The sequence below is a fragment of the Ranitomeya imitator genome, chromosome 1 (assembly GCF_032444005.1).
Source record: "Ranitomeya imitator isolate aRanImi1 chromosome 1, aRanImi1.pri, whole genome shotgun sequence".
Classification (NCBI taxonomy): domain Eukaryota; kingdom Metazoa; phylum Chordata; class Amphibia; order Anura; family Dendrobatidae; genus Ranitomeya; species Ranitomeya imitator.
This window is the reverse complement of record NC_091282.1, coordinates 591,704,600-591,728,694: the sequence shown is the minus strand read 5'-3', so window position 1 is coordinate 591,728,694 and position 24,095 is coordinate 591,704,600. Positions and strand designations below refer to the sequence as shown.

The 24,095-nt window shown below is 45.6% G+C and overlaps 1 protein-coding gene across 3 annotated transcripts in view; it reads left to right on the top strand.

Moving 5' to 3' along the window:
• The window catches only part of LOC138680655 (C2 calcium-dependent domain-containing protein 4D-like), a 267,619-nt gene that overhangs the window by 55,624 nt on the left and 187,900 nt on the right, over positions 1 to 24,095 (top strand). For all 3 annotated transcript variants that reach the window (XR_011321725.1, XM_069767967.1, XM_069767971.1), the window contains exon 2: positions 936 to 1,025. The gene's annotated coding sequence lies outside the window, so the exon portion shown is untranslated. The remainder of the gene's footprint in view (positions 1 to 935; positions 1,026 to 24,095) is intronic.

Sequence of the window (24,095 nt, the reverse complement as noted above, 5' to 3'; positions counted from 1 at the left end):
AGGTCACCGGATCATAACAGGAGACATGGGGCAGGATGGAGACACAGGGCAGGATGGAGACAATGGGGCAGGGATATGGGGCAGGATGGGGCAGGATGGAGACAGATGGGGCAAGATGGAGACAGATGAGACAGGAATATGGGGCAAGATGGAGACAGATGGGGCAGGGATATGGGGCAGGATGGAGACATGGGGCAGGAATATAGGGCAGGATGGAGACAAATGGGGCAGGATGGAGACAGATGGGGCAGGAATATGGGGCAGGATGGAGACAGATGGGGCAGGAATATGGGGCAGGATGGAGACAAGGGGCAGGAATATAGGGCAGGATGGAGACAGATGGGGCAGAAATATGGGGCAGGATGGAGACAGATGGGGCAGGATGGAGACACAGGGCAGGATGGAGACAAATGGGGCAGGAATATGGGGCATGATGGAGGCAGATGGGGCAGGATGGAGTCAGATGGGGCAGGATGGAGACAGATGGGGCAGGATGGATACGATGGAGACAGATGGGGCAGCAGGATCATGGGACAGATGGGGCAGCAGGATCATGGGACAGATGGGGCGGCAGGATCATGGGACAGATGGGTCAGGATCATGGGACAGATGGGTCAGGATCATGGGACAGATGGGGAGATCATATGGGGCAGAATGTGAGAACATATGGCTGGAGCCAGGAATGAGATACACGGGCCAGGATGGGGGATATTATTACCATAGGGGCTAATTAAGGGATATTATTACTGCAGTGATGTATTTATTTTATTTTTTGGGGATACTGTTTTAAATGGGGGGGGAGACGGTCCTGTTACTGTGTAGAGTTATACTATGTCGCCTTTTTTTCTTCATGTGGTGTGGTGTAGAAGTTGTGGAAAAAATTAAGCAATGTGTTCTGCAAGAGGAGATCTAGATAACTGTGTTATTTTCTGCAGCGACAAGTCCTGGCTGGAAGACATGATGGCGGTCTGTGCTGGATGAAGATGGAAAGCGAGGCTGAAGGACTTCATCTAGAGATATCACTGGTGAGTCAGTGTGTTACCTGTACACGGACACTGCATACTAAGTACAGATTCCCTGTGTATAATGGCACATATGGTGATACAGTATTAGTATTGTGGTTTTTTTTAAATTAATGATCAGTATTGCAGTATTCAGTCACTATGTGGTGGTAATATGTGGTCTGGTCATGGTGCGGTGGTATTTGTCCCTTGTATGCGCTATTATTCGGTCACTGTGGTGGTAATATGTGGTCTGGTCATGGTGTGGTGGCATTTGTTCCCTGTATGTGGTATTATTGACCACCATGTTGTGGTAATATGTGATTTGGACATGATGCGGAGATATTTGTTCCTTGTATGTGGTATTATTCGGTCACTGTGGTGGTAATATGGTGTCTGGTTATGGTGTGGTGGTATTTGTCCCTTGTATGTGATATTATTGGTCATTTTAAAAATTGAAAAATAAATAAAAATATACCTAAATTGTATTTCATATTTTAACAAATTTTTAATAGGTTACAGTAGCGTAGGGCCCGGCCAAAAGAGTCTGCCGTGTCGTGGTGGCAGATTAGAAAAATCTTTTGGCCAAAACAAAACCTGCTGTTATATGTGTGATCTGGTGATGGGAACTGTTAATGTGTGATAGGTGAGACGTGGAGTTTTTCCAAGAGAGAGCGGTGGGGCTGTGGACAGTTCGAGGGATGGAGGCGGAGCTGGGGTGGAGCCTGGGCGGAGTCTCAAGGGGGCCCCAAAAATTTTGCCAGTATGGGGCCCCGAAATTCCTAGTGGCAGCCCTGGGAGGAGGACACTGCAGAAATTTTGCTTATTTTGTATATTTCTTTAATCAGGACTCTACCAGATGCGATACTCTAAAGAAAATGTAGTGGTTTATTGGATTGTCCACCAAAAAACATCATTGCAGCAAACATAAAATAGGTGAAATAGTTACAAAGAGGTTGTCCATTTGTCGATATCAAAGTTTGTTCCCCATCTTTCCTGAGATTCTGAATGGTAAATGGCGTCTGTTTCTGTCATGTAGTATGGTAGAAGTCATGATTGTTAACTCACATACCAACTGTTCATTCCGTCTGAGTGGAGTCTGAAGTCCATAGAGAGTGAAGGAGGAGGCCCCAAGTGACCTCCCCTCCCTCCTATGAGCCATGATATATATGTCACAAAGAGCACGTGTTTTCTCTACATGGTGTTAACTTTTAGGCTAGGTTCAAATTGCGTTAGTGCAATCCGTTTAGCGCCTAGCGCTAGCAGATTGCGCTAATGCAATGTTGTTTTATGGGGTCACGTTAAACGTCCCCGCTCTCGCAGATCTCCGATCTGCGAGAGTGGGGAACGGACCTCGGGTGCGCCGCGGACGCTGCAAGCAGCGTCCGCGGCGCGCCCCAAAACACCGGCACATCGCCAGCGCGTGCCGAAAATGGCACGCGCTAGTGATGCGCGTCCCCATTGCTGTTAATGGGCGCGCTAACGGACGCGTTGCACGGCGTTAATTTCGCCGTGCAACGCTGTTCGTTAGCGCGGTCACATTAACACAATATGAACCAAGCCTTACTCTGAGCTAAATATACAGGAATAGCAGATGCCAGCGAAACCTTCCATGAGGCTCAGTACAGAAATGAGTGTAATAATAAATAATATTTAACAATTCCCCCTTTTGCGGTGACAGACATTAATTGGAACCCTCAAAGTAGATATAGTGATAAAATCTTCTTTGGCAAAATAATTTAATGTCCATAATTAACATTATATTATGTATGTATGTATATTATGTATTATTATGTATTATTATGTATATTATTATACATACTCAATAACATAATGATATGTAAATTCATGTTATGGTAATCCGTGAACAATATTGATATAAAATATATTATTCCCTATACATAATTGAAGCATCTCATGTCATCTGGTCTTCATCTTGATGTCTTCTGTCATCTTCTTCTTGGTTCTTTTAAAACGGGTGGGGAATCTTTTTTTTTTTCTGCGAAGGGCCATTTGGATATTTATACCATCCTTCAGGCGCCGTACAAACTTCGCCCACAAAGTACATCCTGACTCTGACACTGGTTTCAGGACGTAATATTTCATTGCATGCCCTTCAGTGTTCAGTAGTGAACACTGCGTGTGTGTGCTAACAGAGCAAGAAGAAATGAATGAGCCTGTGGCAATCAAAATACACCTCTCTGCCCAAGAATGCGGTCCCTGGGAATCTGCTCAGGAGCCTGATAAAAAATCATCGAGGGCCATAAATGGCCCTGGGGCCTGAGGTTCCCCACCCCTGTTTTAAAACAATATTATAATTCTTTTGAAATGGCATGTAGATATTGTAGAGACCGTGTGTCGTGTCAATCAAAGTCCATAAATTCAAATGCTGATAAGAAAACAAAGTCCATAAATGAAATGAAGCTTTAATATCTGTGCAGTGTCACCTTTAGAGACCTGAACTTACATTAGCTCACCTTGGATATTTCTGGAATCCTTCCATATCGTTCACATTGGTCTTGGAACAGGTGTGACGTCTTTGGTCAGCATCTCAAGGGTTAAAATGACTTTCTTGCTAAACATAGCACCATAACCAGTCCTTAGTCCTAATACACAGGACACATGTCAGGGTTGTAGCTTCCTGACGATTACCTTTATTGTTCTCCAGCTTTTCTTCGAAGCTTTATAGGTGATAGGAAACCACTGGAACATGATAAAAATGTGGTAACACAGTTCATTTTAGCATCATAGGATCATCATCCTCTCCAATTGTGGTTGTCAGTTTAGATACTGCAATCATGGTTGTCAGTGATGAATATTGCAGTCATGGTTGTCAGTGTAGACATGAATTGTAATTGACACAGTCTATTATTACTCAGAAACCATATATCCTATAGAAAACAATGGAGTTATAGTCCAGAATATGTTAAAACCAAAGCCACCCGAGGAAGCCCACGTGAAATGCGCGTCTGGGCTGCACTAGACCTCCCATCCCGCAGATATATCCATGGGTACGCTGCTCTCCTAATATATTTATTTAGGTTACATTTTCTTTGGTGCTTTGTGTCAGTGTTTCTGCTAGACAGCTCCTAGTGAGACTCTTATTTGGTACTCCTCCTTTTTGCGTTTGGAACACTTGTGTAATTAATACCATTCTGAGGTACCAGTTCACTTTACATTTATGCAAAGTCCAATAGTAGAAGAAACACACATCCGCACTGCTAAAAGGTCGAACTCAGAGACCGTGTTATGTTGTCGGTCTGGCACCACCGAAAGTGATACTGGCTGTGTAAATCCTCTACACCTGAATCAACGGGGTGCTGCTGCCAGAAAAAATGTACAAAGAATCCAATGGCAAAATAGAAAAACATAGGCGCGCACTTACCCTGTTGCGGTGAATATCACTTTATTAGGACATATAAACAAACGGATAGCAGGGAGGGATCGAGTCAGCCACGGACAACGATCGTTTCGTGCTCTACGGCACTTCAACGGGTCCTAATGCTGAGTGGAACAGGAAAGAGTTTTATAGACCCATCCGGATCCTAAACTCCTCCCCCTGGACTCCAAACATAAACAGTGTTACATTTAAAACAAAATGATGTTAAAAACAACAATGATAAAATAGCACTTGCTGAGAACTGCAAATAAACCGAATATAGTTTTTAGAAACAAAGATTGAGACACTTTTATAAAAAAACAGACATGTCGACTTTGTCATTCAAACCAGATGGTCCTGCTGCGTCTGCGCGCAGGATCCATCTGGCTTCCCTGCGCAGCAGGAGGCGGCACAAATCCCCTCCTCCCTCGGGCAACAGAACCCGCTCTAAACCCGCAAATCTCAATACTTGGGCATCTCCTGCATGGTAAGTGTGTAGATGGTCTATTAACCTCGGAGCTCCTTTCCCTGTTCTAATGGAATAAAAATACTCCCTAATCCGAACAAATAGCGGACGAAACGTTTTGCCAATGTAGAAGCGTCTACACGGACAAAAAAGAACGTAGACGACGTGAGTAGTCCTGCAAGAAATAAAGTCCCGTACAACTTGCTGTATATGGCCTACTCTAATTCTATTACCTGTATGATGGTACTTACAAAAATTGCAACCCCCACAAGTGAAGTTGCCTTTAGGGATACTGTCCGTGAGCCAATTATTTTTGGTAGTAACAAAGCGGTTGCGAACTATGCTGTCTCTAATGTTTCTACTGCGACGACTAGCAAAGAGAGGTCCCCTATCTATTATTTCTTTAAGGTCAGAATCTTGTCGTAAAATACCCCAATTTTTACGTATGACTGTTCTGATGTGGTTGTCAAGAGGGCCAAATTTAAAGCTAAAGACAAACTTTTTTTCTTTTTGTCTTTTTTTGGAAATGGTGGAAACATCCGTGGCTGATGCTTTATCGTAGGCAGTTTTTAAAACAGAAGGGGGGTACCCTCGTTTCTTGAATCTTCCAATCAAATCGACTGACTGCTGCGCAAACCCTGCAGGATCACTATTGATTCTCTTGACCCTAAGAAGTTGACTATAGGGCAGAGATCCCTTCATATACGGTGGATGAGCACTGTTATAGTGTAATAAAGAATTGCATGCCGAGGGTTTTCGATATACTTAAGTGGAGATCCCCCTGTCATCAATGTATAACTGGACATCCAAAAAGACCAAATTAGTACCCCCAAATTGCGAGGTAAACCCCATGTTCATGGTGTTGGATGCCCCCAGGTACCTCACGAACTCCGTGAAGGCATCCCGGTGCCCGTCCCACACCATGAACATGTCATCGACATACCTAGCATATAGCTTGATATGTCGAAGAAATGGGTTTTTATTGGAATAAATATATTCCTCTTCAAACCTCGCAAGGAAAAGGTTTGCCAGGGTACATGCGACGGGGGTACCCATAGCGGTACCCACCGTCTGCAGGTACCACTGGCCATCAAAAGAAAAAGCATTGTGTTCTAAAATGAACGAAAGTCCATCGCAAATGAACTCCACAGTGTCATGGCTGGTGGGAATGTTCTCCAAAATACTTCTGATCGTCTCCACCCCCAACTTTTGTGGAATACGTGAATAGAGACTTTCGACATCGATTGAAGTCAAAGCATATGACTCCTGCCATTCAAAATCCTTAATCACATTCAAAAAGTCTCCCGTGTCTTTAATAAATGAAGGGACATCCAAAAGCAGGGGGCGCAGCAGCCAGTCGATGTAAGAGGAAATAGGCTCGGTCAAGGAACCGACCCCTGACACTATGGGGCGGCCAGGGGGGACTTCCACTGATTTATGTAATTTCGGTATATGATACCAATGTGGACGTCTCGGAAAATCCGGTAATAGCTTTTCAGCCTGTTTATAAGAAAACACCTTTTTATCCACAAAATTTCTTAACAAAGAACGCAAAAGGTTTTTAAATTTTACTGTAGGGTCCCCCTTGAGCTTCAAATATGTTGTGTCATCTGACAGCTGTCTCAGTGCCTCTGATTTATAATATTCTCTTGTAAGCAGCACCACGTTGCCCCCTTTGTCCACACTGCGGACAACCACATCAGACCAGCCCTGTATTTCACCTAAAGCTTGTTTCTCCTTCAAGGGGAGGTTTTCTATGGGCTTTTCATATATTAAAGCCTCCATGTCTTTTAAGACCTGTGATTGAAAAACGTCTACAAGGTTACCTGGGGCCACTGGGGGCATGTAGATAGATTTATTACCTCCAGTGAAAGGTGCAATTACTCTATCTTTGTGACTTGTAGAAACCGGTGTAATACTCATAGAATCTAGAAGATCACGAGTCTCCTCCCGCACATCGCCAAATGGATCCTCCGTGACAAAAAAGCCCAGGGGACCCACTTGGCAAGGTGACTCTCCTGGGAACACTTCACGGGGGGTCGCATGGTTATCAGTTGCAGAAAACGACTTAAACAAATGAATCTTACGAACCGCCTTGAAAAGATCGATTTTAAAATCTACCAGATTGAATGGTTCTGCAACCATTCTGCAGTCGTTTTCTGCTCTCGGATGTATGTCTGATGTCAGATCCCTGGCGGTGAGCCCGCATCAAAGCCGGGTCATGTCAGCTGTTTTGAACAGCTCACAGGTGCCCACAATAGCGGTGGGTGGAATTGCTATTCACTTGCCGCTATTAACTAGTTAAATGCCGCTGTCAAACGCTGACAGCGGCATTTAACTACCGCTTCCAGCCATCTGACCAGAAATGCACGCATCACTGAACCCCGTCACGTGATTGGGGGTCAGCAATGCATCGGCATGACAACCAGAGGTCTCCTTGAGACCTCTATGGTTGTTGATGCCTGATTGCTGTGATCACCACCCTGTGGTCGGCGCTCATAGCAATCCAACAATCCAACTACATAGGAGCAACCTGAGCTTCGCTCCTATGTAGCAGAGGCGATAGAGTTGTGCAAGCTTCTAGCCTCCCACTGGAGGCTATTGAAGCATGGCAAAAGTAAAATTAATGTTTTAAAAAATATGAAAAAAATATAAAAGTTGAAATCGCGCCCCATTCTCCCCATTCAAAATAAAACAGTAAAAAAATCAAATATACACATATTCGGTATCACCGCGTTCAGAATCGCCCAATCTATCAATAAAAAAAGGATTAACCTGATTGCTAAGTGATGTAGTGAGAGAAAAATTCAAAACTCCAGAATTACGTTTTCTTGGTCGCCGCGACATTGGATTAAAATGCAATAACGGGCGATCAAAAGAATGTACAGTATGTGCACCAAAATAATATAATTAAAAGCATCAGCTTGGCACATAAAAATGAGCCCTCACCCAACTACAGATCACGAAAAATGGAGACGCTACGGGTATTGGAAAATGGCGCAATTTTTTTTTTTTTTTTTTTAGCAAAGTTTGAATTTTTCTTTCACCACTTAGATAAAAAAATAACCTAGACATGTTTGGTGTCTATAAACTCGTAATGAGCTGGAGAATCAAAATGGCAGGTCAGTTTTAGCATTTAGTGAACCTAGTAAAAAAAGCCCCCAAAAAAACAATTGTGGGATTGCACTTTTTTTTGCAATTTCACCGCACTTGGAATTTTTTTCCCATTTTCTAGTACATGACATGCTAAAACCAATGATATCGTTCAAAAGTACTGCTCGTCTCCGAAAAAATAAGCCCTCACATGGCCATATTGATGGAAAAATAAAAAGTTATGGCTCTGGGAAGGAGGGGAGTGAAAAACAAAAATGAAAAAAGGAAAATACCCCAGGTCACGAAGGGGTTAAAGCTTTCCCCCCAGGAACAGAGGATGCAGCCCTTTAAGTTCCAGACCCGGCATGCAGGTACCCAGGGTCCACTCTATCTCCTTACACACTGACTGTATCAAAGGAAGCTACTAGCGGAAGGGAGAATAAAGCTTAGTTTTCTCCCTGCAGCCTACACTTTTCCATTAAGCCAGCTAACCAGGCTTTAAACCACATTTAACTACAGATTAACCCTATATCTGCAGATAAAGTGTTTCTCAAGATGACAAGTTACCCTTAAAGGGATGCTGTCTGTACAGAATGACTGTCCAAACGAAGTACTGCCGCTCGTTACTTCACGACAGGGCCAATCATGTACATTCACCTTGCTACCTGTTTGTATTCCATCTTTCTCCACCCCCCACTAATGTGATTGACAGCTCTGGCTTCATAGTCAGAGAAGGATGGAGATGGACAGAAAAGCAGGTGGGAAGGTGTGTATAAATGATTGGCCCAGCTATGAAGCATCGAGCACCTGTGCTTGGTTTCAATAATCATTCTGTGCTGACAGAGAACCTTTAAAGAAGTGTCCAATACACCTGAAGGATTTCACTCTGACTCACATTGTATATAATGCACCCAGCATTATATGTGAGTGTATATCAGTATAATGATGGCACAAACCTCCTCCAGGGCAGGTCCACTGTTGGATACAGGCAGCAGGCATTATACAGTATATAGCATATTAAAAGGGATACAAAATAATGTAAAAAATAAAAATATAAAATATATTCAATAATGTGCTAAAAAAGTGTATATGTGATAACTAAACCATGTGTCAATATAAAAATAAGGAATTAGTAGTAAAAGCTATGAGTATATATCAGTATAATTATTATTATTATTATAGCGCCATTTATTCCATGTTGCTATAATGTTGGAACAATCCTCCTCCAGAGCGGATCCACAATTGGATACAAGCAGCAGGCATCCCGCAGTGGACTCGTTAGCATGAAACTACCCTGAAAGTGTTATCCAGGGATTCTGTTAAAGGGAATCTGTCACTGATTTCATGATGTCCTAATGCAGCGCCCCAGGGTCCTGGTCGTTGCAGTAATGTCATTCTTCCACCAGGGGGAGTGATGTTATGTCTGATGGCAAGAAAGGAGATCACTTTACCAGGTATCACAAACCACACAACACACTTCACACTCCAGTCCACCAGGGGGAGCTAAGCTCCTATCTATTAGGGCACTCCTCACAATTAGGTAAAACTGGTGGCTTGGATAGGAAGTTAGGCAGAAGCTGACTGGGCTTTACCCAGGCAGCACTTGTAAGGCAGATAGGGAGAAGGAGGAACATCTGAGAGCTGCAGACAGAAAGGTCCCTGATGGGGGTGGGATCCTGTCAGAAGCCTAGATAGAAGGCCACGGAGCTGCACCTGCCCCATGTGCGGCAGCATCCTAAGAAAGGACACAAAGGGAATTGCGTTGCTGAGAGTGAGAGAAAAAGTCATAGCAAAAGGAGAGGAATCCAGAAGGAGTTCTGCCCTGCAACAGGCTGTCTCCTTCTGAGGCGCAGAATCCGGTAGCCGGAATACCGAGGGAGTCATCGTCTCCAAGCCTGGCTCCAGAGACCGGCAGGACAGCTAGTTCCATATTAGTTGCCCGACCCATACCCAGTATGCTAGAGTCCCTGTAAAAAGCCTCAGGCCATCAGTCATACGGGTTGTTCCTATCCATCAGGGGGACAGAGAGAAAGAAATAACATCTAGAACATCTACAATAGTTGTGAGGACCTTACCAAGAAGCACAGCAGGAAGGGACTACAACACTCAGGCACTAGAGGAAGGCTACTGATTTCCACCTGGATAAGGGGACTCTGGATTTGCCTTCAGACCGGCTAGACACTGCCTGCCCTGTGATCTGGTGCTCTGGACTGTGGATGCTGAAGCCTTCAGTAAAGGTAAAGAGACTGCACCCCTGTGTCCTCGTTCTTCACTGCCCCTCACACCATACACCATCTATGCATTGGGAAGCCCTGGGGACATACTTCACCTGTGGGAAGGTATACCATCTAGCTGCCATAACATCACCTCAGCGGACCCCTAAGCAGTGTCGGTCACCCTGACTGAATACCACAGGTGGCGTCACGAACATTATCATTTTAAAGACCTTTCCCCAATTTACAACGGAAGTCCCTAGGGCCACGGACCGGGTCAGCAACTGTGACATCCCCCTTGAGAACCGAAGGGCCCGGTACCGAGTTCCCCTAGCCCTTGGGGGTGATCCAGTAACTAAGGGAAACAAACTAGTGACAGATCCCCATAGCAAAATGCTGGATCACCCGGTTATACCAAAATCTTGTATTGGAAGCTCCAGCACATAATGATGAGTCCTGAATATTCATGAGTACCTGACTTTCTTCGCCCCACTGCTAATTCACTATAAAAAAAAAAAGCTGTAAATCAGTGGCCAGAGCCGGGACTCATGTCCGGACTCATCATTTGCTGCTGCCAGAAACTTATTTTTCTAATGAGGCACATTACAAATATGTTTAACATTCCTGGCCTTATATTATGTAAAAAATTTTTATGGTAGCTGTAGAGTTGGCCCCTCGAGTTAATTCCCCTGGTGGGCCCTAGGCACCCCAGTCCGACTCTGCTTACAGCCATTGAAAACCCAAAAGTCATTATCTCAGGAAATTAGAATACTCTATAGCACCAGCTTGAAAATTATTTTAAAATCCGATATGTTGACCTACTGAAATGTGTGAGTTAGCCATTAAAAGGTATCAACCATTGAGGACTCTCAATCTAATATATAAAGCTGAATGTGTGTATGTGTGTATGTATGTATGTATGTATGTGTGTACGTCCGGGATTGGCATCTGCACTGTCGCAGCTACAGCCACAAAATTTTGCACAATCACACGTCTGGACCCTGAGAGCGTCATAGGCTATGTTGTGAGGTGAAATTTTAACCCCGCGCTTTCCAATTCACCAAACAATTTTGCCCCTATCTACATAATGGGGAAAAAGTGAAAGGAAAAGTGTTGGAGGCTTCGCAGCTACAGCCACAAAATTTTGCACACTCACACGTCTGGACCCTGAGAGCGTCATAGGCTATGTTGTGAGGTGAAATTTTAACCCCGCGCTTTCCAATTCACCAAACAATTTTGCCCCTATCTACATAATGGGGAAAAAGTGAAAGGAAAAGTGTTGGAGGCGTCGCAGCTACAGCCACAAAATTTTGCACACTCACACGTCTGGACCCTGAGATCGTCATAGGCTATGTTGTGAGGTGAAATTTTAACTCCGCGCTTTCCAATTCACCAAACAATTTTGCTCCTATCTACATAATGGGGAAAAAGTGAAAGGAAAAGTGTTGGAGGCAAATTGACAGCTGTCAGATGTGAACAAGGGGGACTTAAAGAGTGACAGCGATTGCACCAAAGAGTATATACCGTACAGATGCTAAGGTGGGGCCCCGACATGGGATACTCACCACACACGGGGATATGAACACACACACAAAAGGCGCCACAAACTACCACGTGCTTGAACGCATATACCACCCTTAGCACACATTTCACCACACATACACCACCCGCGCCACATAAAAGTCGAAACACAAAAGTCGCTGCTCAAAACTCGCCACATGCAAAACTAGGCTCACGCAAAACTCGCCACACGTGCAAAACTCACCTCATGGAAAACTCGCCAGACGCAAAACTTGCACACGCGGAAAAATTGCTACATGCACAAAAGTTGCAACACATATGTAAAAGATGCCTCACTCTAAACTTGCACATACTCAAAACGCACCACACATAAAACTCGCCACGCGCAAAACTCACCATGCGCAAAACTTGCTGCACACAACTTGCTACACTAACCTGTCACATGCAACTCGACACACAAAAAGTTGCTACACGCATGTCGTCACACAAAACTCATCTCACAAAAGTCGCTACATGCATGTCGCCACATGCAACTCAACACACACAACTTGACACATGAAACTCGCCCTAAAACACACACACAAGTCTGGTATTATCCTTCAAAAATAAAAATCTGATTAATAAGCAGACAAACTACAAGAGCAACAAATGTACCATATAGGAAATACGGCAGCTGTCAGTCACATGACCTGTCTATTATGTGTATGTGTGAGCTAATATATACTGCCAGGGGGGAGGGCTTCCTGTTGGCTGGGGATTTATCAGGTTGCCAATTTAGTACTATATACATGAGAGATCACACACAGGTATATACTATATACAGGAGGAGATGACACACAGGTATATACTATATACAGGAGGAGATGACACACAGGTATATACTATATACAGGGGCAGATGACACACAGGTATATACTATATACAGGAGCAGATGACACAAAGGTATATACTGTATACAGGAGGAGATGACTTACAGGTATATACTATATACAGGAGCAGATGACACACAGGTATATACTATATACAGGAGGAGATGACTTACAGGTATATACTATATACAGGAGGAGATGACACATGTATATACTATATACAGGAGGAGATGACACACAGGTATATACTATATACAAGAGGAGATGACACACAGGTATATACTATATACAGGAGGAGATGACACACAGGTATATACTATATAAAAGAGGAGATGACACATAGGTATAGAGGAGGAGAGGACATAGAGCAGGTATATACTATATACAGGGGAGATGACATACAGGTATATACTATATACAGGAGATGACATACAGGTTTATACTATATATAGGAGGAGATGACACACACATATATACTATATACAGGGGAGATGACACACAGGTATATACTATATATACAGGAGGAGATGACATACAGGTATATACTATATACGTGGAGATGACACAGGTATATACTATATACAGGTGGAGATGACATAAAGGTATATACTATAAACTGGAGGAGATGACACACAGGTATATACTTTATACAGGAGCAGATGATACACAGGTATATACTATATACAGGAGGAGATGACTTACAGGTATATACTATATACAGGAGGAGATGACACATGTATATACTATATACAGGAGGAGATGACACACAGGTATATACTATATAAAAGAGGAGATGACACATAGGTATAGAGGAGGAGAGGACATAGAGCAGGCATATACTATATACAGGGGAGATGGCATACAGGTATATACTATATACAGGAGATGACATACAGGTTTATACTATATATAGGAGGAGATGACATACAGGTATATAGTATATACAGAAGAGATGACATACAGGTATATAATATATACAGGAGGAGATGACACATGGGTATATACAATATACAGGAGGAGATGACATACAGCAGGTATATACTATTTACAGGGGAGATGGCATACAGGTATATACTATATACAAGAGAAGACATACAGGTGTATACTATATATAAGGGAGATGACAAACATGTATATACTGAGGTGAAAATGAGGGGTGTGAGGTGAAAATGAAAAGGTGTGAGTGCAAAATGAGAGGAGTGAGGGAAAATAGTGTAGTGATCGGAAAATGACAGATGTGAGGTCGCAATGAGAAGTGTTAGGGGGAAATGAGAGGAGTGAGGGGGAAAATAAGAGGAGTGAGGGGGAAAATGAGAGGTGTAAGGGAGAAAATGAGAGGTGTAAGGGAGAAAATGAGAGGCATGATGGGAAAATAAGAGACGTGAGGTGCTATAACTAACCACAGATATTTACTATGCCCAGGCAACGCCAGGTTCTTCAGCTAGTTCTAAATATTTTTCTAGTAAGCCCGCAAGGGCAGGATCCTCTCCCCTCTGTATCAATCTGTCATTGTTAGTTTTGTTTACTGTAAGTGATATTTGCATTTTGATGTAACTCCTTCTCATGTACAGCACCATGGAATTAATTGTGCTATATAAATAAATAATAATCTACTGGCTAACACGGTACAAAGATATATATCTTTCCTGTGTGTATATATATATATAACTAGCTATTGAACCTGTTCTACGCCCGGGTGGCGAGCATTTATATTGGTATATGGTCTCCATCCTGGTATGTGCTGCTCCCATCCTGCGCCCCCATCCTGTCATGTGCTGCTCCATCCTGCATCCCCATCCTGACATGTGCTGCTCCATCCTGCGTCCCCATCCTGTCATGTGCTGCTCCATCCTGCGCCCCCATTCTGTCATGTGCTGCTCCATCCTGCGCCCCCATTCTGTCATGTGCTGCTCTATCCTGCATCCCCATCCTGTCATGTGCTGCTCCCATCCTGCGCCCCCATTCTGTCATGTGCTGCTCCCATCCTGCACCCCGTTCTGTCATGTGCTGCTTCCATCCTGCGCCTCCATTCTGTCATTTGCTGCTCCTATCCTGTCATGTGCTGCTCCCATCCTGCGCCCCCGTTCTGTCATGTGCTGCTCCCATCCTGCGCCCCCGTTCTGTCATGTGCTGCTCCCATCCTGCGCCCCCGTTCTGTCATGTGCTTCTCCCATCCTGCGCCCGTTCTGTCATGTGCTGCTGCCATCCTGCACCCGTTCTGTCATGTGCTGCTCCCATCCTGCGCCCGTTCTGTCATGTGCTGCTGCCATCCTGCGCCCGTTCTGTCATGTGCTGTTGCCATGCTGCGCCCGTTCTGTAATGTGCTGCTCCCATCCTGCGCCCGTTCTGTCATGTGTTATGAACTGGTGATTCAGAAACACAATGGACCTGGTGATTAAGAGCACACAAAGTGACCTGATAGTTACGAATAACATAGGACGAGCTCTGAGACGTGGGAACTCTGCTGACCGCAATCCCTAATCCTATCACACCACACTAGAGGTAGCCGTGGAGCGCTCCTGACCAGACCTAGGCGCCTCGGGCACAGCCTGAGAAACTAGCTAGCCCTGAAGATAGAAAAATAAGCCTACCTTGCCTCAGAGAAATTTCCCAAAGGAAAAGGCAGCCCCCCACATATAATGACTGTGAGTAAAGATGAAAATACAAACACAGAGATGAAATAGGTTTTAGCAAAGTGAGGCCCGACTTACTGAATAGACCGAGGATAGTAAAGATAGCTTTGCGGTCAGCACAAAAACCTACAAACAACCGCGCAGAGGGCGCAAAAAGACCCTCCGTACCGACTAACGGCACGGAGGTGCTCCCTCTGCGTCCCAGAGCTTCCAGCAAGCAAGAAAAACCAATATAGCAAGCTGGACAGAAAAAATAGCAAACAAAAGTAACACAAGCAGAACTTAGCTTATGCAGGGCAGACAGGCCACAAGACGATCCAGGAGAGAGCAAGACCAATACTGGAACATTGACTGGAGGCAAGGAACAAAGAACTAGGTGGAGTTAAATAGAGCAGCACCTAACGACTTAACCTCGTCACCTGAGGAAGGAAACTCAGAAGCCGCAGCCCCACTCACATCCACCAGAGGAAGCTCATAGTCAGAACCAGCCGAAGTACCACTCATGACCACAGGAGGGAGCTTGACCACAGAATTCACAACAGTCATGTGCTGCTCCCATCTTGCGCCCGTTCTGTCATGTGCTGCTGCCATCCTGCGCCCGTTCTGTCATGTGCTGCTGCCATCCTGCTCCCCTGTTCTGTCATGTGCTGCTCCCATCCTGCGCCCGTTCTGTCATGTGCTGCTGCCATCCTGCGCCCGTTCTGTCATGTGCTGCTGCCATCCTGCGCCCGTTCTGTCATGTGCTGCTGCCATCCTGCGCCTGTTCTGTCATGTGCTGCTGCCATCCTGCGCCCGTTCTGTCATGTGCTGCTGCCATCCTGGGCCCGTTCTGTCATGTGCTGCTGGAATCGGCGCCTGCGTAGTCCACGCTTTCCGGCGCCATTTTCTTGAAGACACACTCCAGCTCCTCTGCCTGTGACTGGTAAGTCAGAGGGCGGCGCCGGCGCGCATTAGGCGCGTCATCGCGCCCTCTGAACTGTCACAGCAGAGGAGCCGGGAGACGGAGCCGCACGCAGCGCTGGAACGGGGAAAGGTGAATATACTTACCCTCCTGGCGGTTCCTGGCGGTCCCTGACTCTCCGGTGGAGATCGCGGTATGCGTTCAGTGTTTACGCATACCGAGATCTCCTGGGAGCGTCACTCTGTGGGGGCCAGACTGCGCCGGCGCTTTTGCCTGCGCAGTCTATAAAGGCTTCGGACAGAGTGACTGCTGCCATATAGTGCTCTGCACCGTTCATTATTGCCCCATAGCTGCCATATAGTGCTCTGCGCCGTTCAGTATTGCCCCATAGCTGCCATATAGTGCTCTGCGCCGTTCATTATTGCCCCATAGCTGCCATATAGTGCTCTGCACCGTTCATTATTGCCCCATAGCTGCCATATAGTGCTCTGCGCCGTTCATTATTGCCCCATAGCTGTGCCATATAGTGCTCTGCACTGTTCATTATTGCCCCATAGCTGCCATATAGTGCTCTGCGCCGTTCAGTATTGCCCCATAGCTGCCATATAGTGCTCTGCGCCGTTATATAGTGCTCTGCGCCGTTCAGTATTGCCCCATAGCTGTGTCATTGAAAGCTGTGCCATAGAAAGCTGTGCCACTGCTGCTGCTGCTGCTGCTGCTGCTATAAAAAAAATGCCATACTCACCTCTCTTGCTTGCAGCTCCCAGCGTCCGGTCTCGGCGTCTCTCCGCACTGACAGATCAGGCAGAGGGCGCCGCGCACACTATATGCGTCATCGCACCCTCTGACGTGCACAGTCAGAGCAAGAGGACGCGAAGACAGAGCGGCGCCCGGCGGGTGGAACGGGGCCAGGTGAATATAAAATACTTACCTGCTCCCGGCGTCCGGCTCCCTCTGCCTGTCACATGGTCTTCGGTGCCGCAGCCTCTTTCTCTATCAGCGGTCACCGGCACCGCTGATTAGAGCAATGAATATGTGGCTCCACCCCTATGGGAGGTGGAGCCGCGTATTCATTTCTCTAATGAGCGGTCCCACGTGACCGCTGACAGGAAGAGCTGCAACACCGAAGACCGTGTGACGGGCAGGGGGAGCGCCAGGATCGCTGGGACTAGGTAAGTATACCTCAGCGCCCTCTCCCCCTCACCCGCCGACCCCACCGCTACCGTGACTCGAGTATAAGCCGAGAGGGGCACTTTCAGCCCAAAATTTTGGGCTGAATATCTCGGCTTATACTTGAGTATATACGGTAAATTAACTTTTTGATGATTTTCTAATGTTGTGAGAAGCACCTGTAGCATAGTCAGGGATAGCCAAGGAGTCGGTACATGGAGCAGCACTATAATCTTAGAATGAAGGAGCAGGTGAAAGGAAGCGTGAGGAGAGACTGGCAACTCAATAATCTCATAAAGAAAGTAGTGCAATGCCAGGTTTAAATAGGATGTTCAATCAGGGTGGAAACAATCAGAAACAACATAGCTACTACTATTTGCATTGACAAGGACTTGTCCAGCGAGCTGAATAGCTCAAAGGGAAGAGCTACCATCTGGTGCTCAAGAACTGCTGTGTTCTAGTCCTGACAGTAGAAAACTAAAATCTGACCTTGACATTACAATATTACAGAACAATCTGGATAATACTTCTGAATGGGTATACACTTGTCAGTTGAGGTGTAATGCACTGAGGATGAAGTAATCCTGTTGCTGCATATAAAAGGAGAAAGATGGGGGGATTCTGATTACAAGTAAGCTGAGCAGCAGAACTCAATGTCAATCAGCAGGTTCAAAAGCAAACAAAATTTTAGAATGTACGAAAAGAGAGATAAAATCACGTGTTCCCAACATATTATAACCCCTTTATAAATCACTGATGAGGCAGTATCTCCAATATGGGATCAAGTTTTGAACTCCACATTTTAAAAAGAAGTTAGAGTCAGTTCAAAGACGGGCAATTAGAATATTACAAGGGATGGAAGGCCTCTCATATGATGAGAGGTTGGAACAGTAGGGCTTGTTTAGCATAGAAAAAGACACCTTATATACATATGTGTGGTCAGTACAGAGGACAGCACAGGACATATTCCTCCCAAGGTCAATATTAAAGGGAACCTGTCACCCCGTTTTTTGAGATTGAGCTATAAATACTGTTAAATAGGGCCTGCGCTGTGTGTTCCTATAGTGTATGTAGTGTACCCCGATTCCCCACCTATGCTGAGATATAACTTACCAAAGTCGCCGTTTTCGCCTGTCAATCAGGCTGGTCAGGTCGGGAGGGCGTGGTGACATCGCTGGTTCTTCCTCAGCTTTACGTTGGTGGCGTAGTGGCGTAGTGGTGAACAAGCAGCGCGCGATCTGCGCTGTCATCCCTTTCGTCGGTGGGGGCGGCCATCTTCCTGGGGCCGCACGTGCGCAGATCAAGTGCTCTGCTGCACGGGGCTTCAGGAAAATGGCCGCGGGATGCCGCGCGTGCGCATTAGAGATCGCGGCGGCCATTTTCCCAAAGCCGAGTTTGCATCTCGACTTTGGGAAAATGGCCGCCGCGATCTCTAATGCGCACGCGCGGCATCCCGCGGCCATTTTCCTGAAGCCCCGTGCAGCAGAGCACTCGATCTGCGCACGCGCGGCCCCAGGAAGATGGCCGCCCCCACCGATGCAAGGGATTACAGCGCAGATCGCGCGCTGCTTGTTCACCACTACGCCACTACGCCACCAACGTAAAGCTGAGGAAGAACCAGCGATGTCACCACGCCCTCCCGACCTGACCAGCCTGATTGACAGGCGAAAACGGCGACTTTGGTAAGTTATATCTCAGCATAGGTGGGGAATCGGGGTACACTACATACACTATAGGAACACACAGCGCAGGCCCTATTTAACAGTATTTATAGCTCAATCTCAAAAAACGGGGTGACAGGTTCCCTTTAAGCACCAGAGGGCACTCATTATGGGTGAAAGAAAGGCAATTCTCGCAGCTAAATAGGAAAGGGTCCTTTACAGTTAGAGCAGTCAGAATGTGGAATGCCGACCACAAGAGGTAGTAATAGCAGACACTATGACAGCTTTTAAAAAAGGGCTGGATGATTTCCTCAATACACAACATTGTGGGTTTTATATTAGTGACAAAATATACAATTGGTGGAGAAAGGTTGAACTTGATGGACTGGGGTCTTGTTTTTCAACCTATACAACTATGTAAGTACTAGATGGTGGCCCGATTCTAACGCATCGGGTATTCTAGAATATGTATGTAGTTTATTTATGAAGTTTTCAGAAAAATGCAATTTATACACAGGATTCGGCCGGCCGGGCGTGACCAATTAGCGAAGCGTGGTTCAAATTCCGCTCCAATTCGCGGCCGGACTGCACCTATCACTGATTGGTCACGCCCGGCCGCGAACATTCAGTGAAGCCAAGGCCTGCTCCAGGTTTTTGAGGACCCCGGGCGAAAGAGTCTCAGTGGGCCCCCCTCTTTAACACATACCACGATTCATGATGCACACATACAGAAGAGAAATATACCTGTTGTGAATTTTGCTCTTGGGCTCCCTCCAGTGGTTGTAGGTGGAAATGCAGTTGTCTCTGAGTCGCAGTCCTGGCCAGGTGTATCTGCTGATTGCAATGCTGACTGGGATATTTAGGTGTGCAGGATTCATTAGCCCTTGCCAGTTGTCTATGTTCCTTGTGAAGTGTTGGATCACTTTCTGGCTTCTCCTGCTTAGCTGCCAAATTCAGCAAAGATAAGTGTTTGCTTTTTTGTGTCTGTGGCACACTGCTGTGTGCTTGTTTTTGTTTGTATTCCTGCTCTGATTGTAGGATTCACTGGAGTTGCAGATATACGCTCTTACATCTTTAGTTAGATGTAGGAAGTTTTTGTATATTCTGCTGTGGATATTTTTGAAGGGTTTTAATACTGACCGCACAGAACTCTGTCCTATCCTGTCCTATCTAGCTAGCGGGGCCTCCTGTGCTAAATCCTGTTTTTCTGCCTGTGTGTGTATTTTCCTCTCCGACTCACCGCCAATATTTGTGGGGGGCTGTCTATCCTTTGGGGATCTGTTCCGAGGCAAGATAGTATTCCTATTTCCATCTTTAGTCCTCCGGCTGTGACGAGGTGTCTAGGATTGGTTAGGTTCACTCCACGGCTACTTCTAGTTGCGGTGTTAAGTTCAGGATTGCAGGTCAGTATAGTGACTACCTACTCCAGTGAAAGTTCTCATGCTGCTCCAAGGTCACCGGATTATAACAGTACAACTGGCCAGTAATGAGTTAAATGCATCTCAGAAGAAGGGAAGAAAGGTCTTGAGCCATTTTTTTTTCTCCAGTCTGTTTTGTGTTCTCTTCCCTCTTAATATCTGGGTGGCTGAGGAGCCTTGTGCAAGCATAAATGTTCAGGAATTAGCTTCTCGTGTAGACTAGCTTGCTGCTAGGGTGCAGGGTATTTCTGATTATATTGTTCAGACTCCTGTTTTAGAACCGAAGATTCCTACTCCTGATTTGTTTTTTGGTGACAGGTCCAAATTTTTGAGTTTTAAAAACAACTGTAAACTGTTTTTTGCTTTGAGACCTCAACCCCCCGGTTATTCCACTCAGCAGGTTAAAATCATCATTTCCATGCTGCGTGGCGACCCGCAGGATTGGGCATTTTCCCTGGAATCTGGGAATCCGGCTTTGCTAAATGTAGACTCCTTTTTTCAGGCTTTGGGATTATTATATGATGAACCTAATTCTGTCGATCAAGCTGAGAATACCTTGTTGGCCTGTCTCAGGGTCAAGAGGCGGCAGAATTGTATTGTCAGAAATTCAGAAAATGGTCTGTGTTGACTAAATGGAATAATGATGCTTTGGCGGCAATTTTCAGAAAGGGTCTTTCTGAATCCGTTAAGGATGTTATGGTGGGGTTTCCCACGCCTTCCGGTCTGAGTGATTCTATGTCTCTGGCCATTCAGATTGACCGGCGCTTGCGGGAGCGCAGAACTGTGCACACTGTGGCGTTATCCTCAGAGCAAATTCCTGAGCCTATGCAGTGTGATAGGATTCTGTCTAGAACGGAACGACAAGGTTTCAGACGTCAAAATAGGTTGTATTATTATTGTGGCGACGCTTCTCATGTCATTTCTGTCTGCCCTAAGCGGACAAAGAGGATTGCCAGTTCAATTACCATCAGTACTGTACAACCTAAATTTTTGTTATCTGTGTCCTTGATCTGCTCATTGTCATCATTTTCTGTCATGGCGTTTGTGGATTCAGGCGCCGCCTTGAATTTAATGGACTTTGAGTTTGCCAAGCGTTGTGGTTTTCCCTTGTAGCCTTAGCAGAACGTTATTCCTTTAAGGGGCATTGATGCTACACCCTTGGCTAAAAATAAGCCCCAGTTTTGGACACAGGTGACCATGCGCATGGCGCCAGCCCATCAGGAAAATTGTCGATTTCAGGTGTTGCATAACTTGCATGATGCTATTGTGCTGGGTTTTCCGTGGTTGCAGGTACATAATCCTGTGTTGGATTGGAAGTCCATGTCTGTGACTAGTTGGGGTTGTCAGGGGGTTCATAATGATGTTCCTTTGATGTCAATCTCCTCTTCTTCCTCTTCTGAAATTCCAGAGTTTTTGTCTGATTTTCAGGATGTATTCGATGAGCCCAAGTCCAGTTTCCTTCCACCGCACAGGGACTGCGATTGTGCTATTGACTTGATTCCAGGCTGTAAGTTTCCTAAGGGTCGACTTTTCAACCTGTCTGTGCCTGAACATACCGCCATGCGGAGCTATATTAAGGAGTCTTTGGAGAAAGGGCATATTCGACCATCTTCTTCACCGTTGGGAGCGGGGTTCTTTTTTGTTGCTAAAAAAGATGGTTCCTTGAGACACTGTATAGATTATCGCCTCTTGAATAAAATCACGGTCAAGTTTCAATACCCTTTACCTTTGCTTTCCGATTTGTTTGCTAGGATTAAGGGAGCTAGTTGGTTTACTAAGATTGACCTTCGAGGGGCATATAATCTTGTTCGTATTAAGCAGGGTGATGAATGGAAAACTGCGTTTAACACGCCCGAAGGCTATTTTGAATACCTTGTGATGCCATTCGGGCTCTCTAATGCTCCATCTGTTTTTCAGTCCTTCATGCATGATATCTTCCGGACTTATCTTGATAAATTCTTGATTGTATATTTGTACGATATTTTGATTTTTTCCGATGATTGGGAGTCTCATGTGCAACAGGTCAGGATGGTATTTCAGATCCTTCGTGACAATGCTTTGTTTGTGAAAGGGTCTAAGTGTCTCTTTGGGGTGCAGAAGGTTTCTTTTTTGGGCTTTATTTTTTCTCCCTCGTCTATAGAGATGGATCCGGTTAAGGTTCAGGCCATTCATGATTGGATTAAGCCCACATCCGTGAAGAGCCTTCAGAAATTTTTGGGTTTTGCAAATTTTTATCGCCGTTTCATTGCTAATTTTTCCAGCGTGGTTAAACCCTTGACCGATTTGACGAAGAAAGGCGCTGATGTGGCGAATTGGTCCTCTGCAGCTGTCTCTGCCTTTCAGGAGCTTAAACGTCGATTTACTTCTGCTCCGGATGTTTCTCTTCTGTTTCAGGTTGAGGTTGACGCTTCTGAGATTGGGGCAGGGGCCGTTTTGTCTCAGAAGGATCCTGTTGGTTCCTTAATGAAACCGTGTGCCTTCTTTTCCCGTAAGTTTTCGCCTGCTGAATGCAATTATGATGTCGGCAATCAGGAGTTGTTGGCTATGAAGTGGGCGTTTGAGGAGTGGCGACATTGGCTTGAGGGAGCTAAGCACCGTATTGTGGTCTTGACCGATCATAAGAATTTGATTTACCTCGAGTCAGCTAAACGGCTGAATCCTAGACAGGCTCGATGGTCCTTGTTTTTTTCCCGTTTTGATTTCGTGGTCTCGTACCTTCCGGGTTCTAAGAATATTAAGGCTGATGCCCTCTCTAGGAGTTTTTTGCCTGATTCTCCTAAGGTCTTAGAACCGGTCGGTATTCTGAAAGAAGGGGTGGTCCTTTCTGCCATTTCCCCTGATTTACGACGGGTTCTTCAGGAATTTCAGGCTGATAAACCTGACCGCTGTCCTGTGGGGAAACTGTTTGTTCCTGACAGATGGACTAGTAGAGTGATTTCTGAGGTTCACTGTTCTGTGTTGGCTGGTCATCCTGGAATTTTTGTTACCAGAGATTTGGTTGGTAGGTCCTTTTGGTGGCCTTCATTGTTGCGTGATGTGCGTTCTTTTGTGCAGTCCTGTGGGACTTGTGCGCGGGCCAAGCCTTGTTGTTCCCGTGCTAGTGGGTTGCTTTTGCCATTGCCAGTCCCTAAGAGGCCCTGGACGCATATTTCGATGGATTTTATTTCTGATCTTCCGGTCTCCCAGTAGATGTCTGTTATCTGGGTTGTTTGTGACCGGTTCTCTAAGATGGTTCATTTGGTGCCTTTGCCTAAATTGCCTTCCTCTTCAGATTTGGTTACGATGTTTTTTCAGCATGTGGTTCGTTTGCATGGTATTCCGGAGAACATTGTGTCCGACAGAGGTTCCCAGTTTGTTTCTAGGTTTTGACGGGCCTTTTGTGCTAGGCTGGGCATTGATTTGTCTTTTTCTTCTGCATTTCATCCTCAGACAAATGGCCAGACCGAGCGAACTAATCAGACTTTGGAGACTTATTTGAGATGCTTTGTGTCTTCTGATCAGGATGATTGGGTGGCTTTCTTGCCACTGGCCGAGTTTGCCCTTAATAATCGGGCTAGTTCGGCTACCTTGGTTTCGCCTTTCTTATGTAATTTTGGTTTTCATCCTCGTTTTTCTTCTGGGCAGGTTGAGCCTTCTGACTGTCCTGGTGTGGATTCTGTGTTAGACAGGTTGCAGCAGATTTGGGCTCATGTGGTGGACAATTTGGCGTTGTCTCAAGAGGAGGCTCAACGTTTTGCTAATCGTCGTCGGTGTGTTGGTTCCCGGCTTCG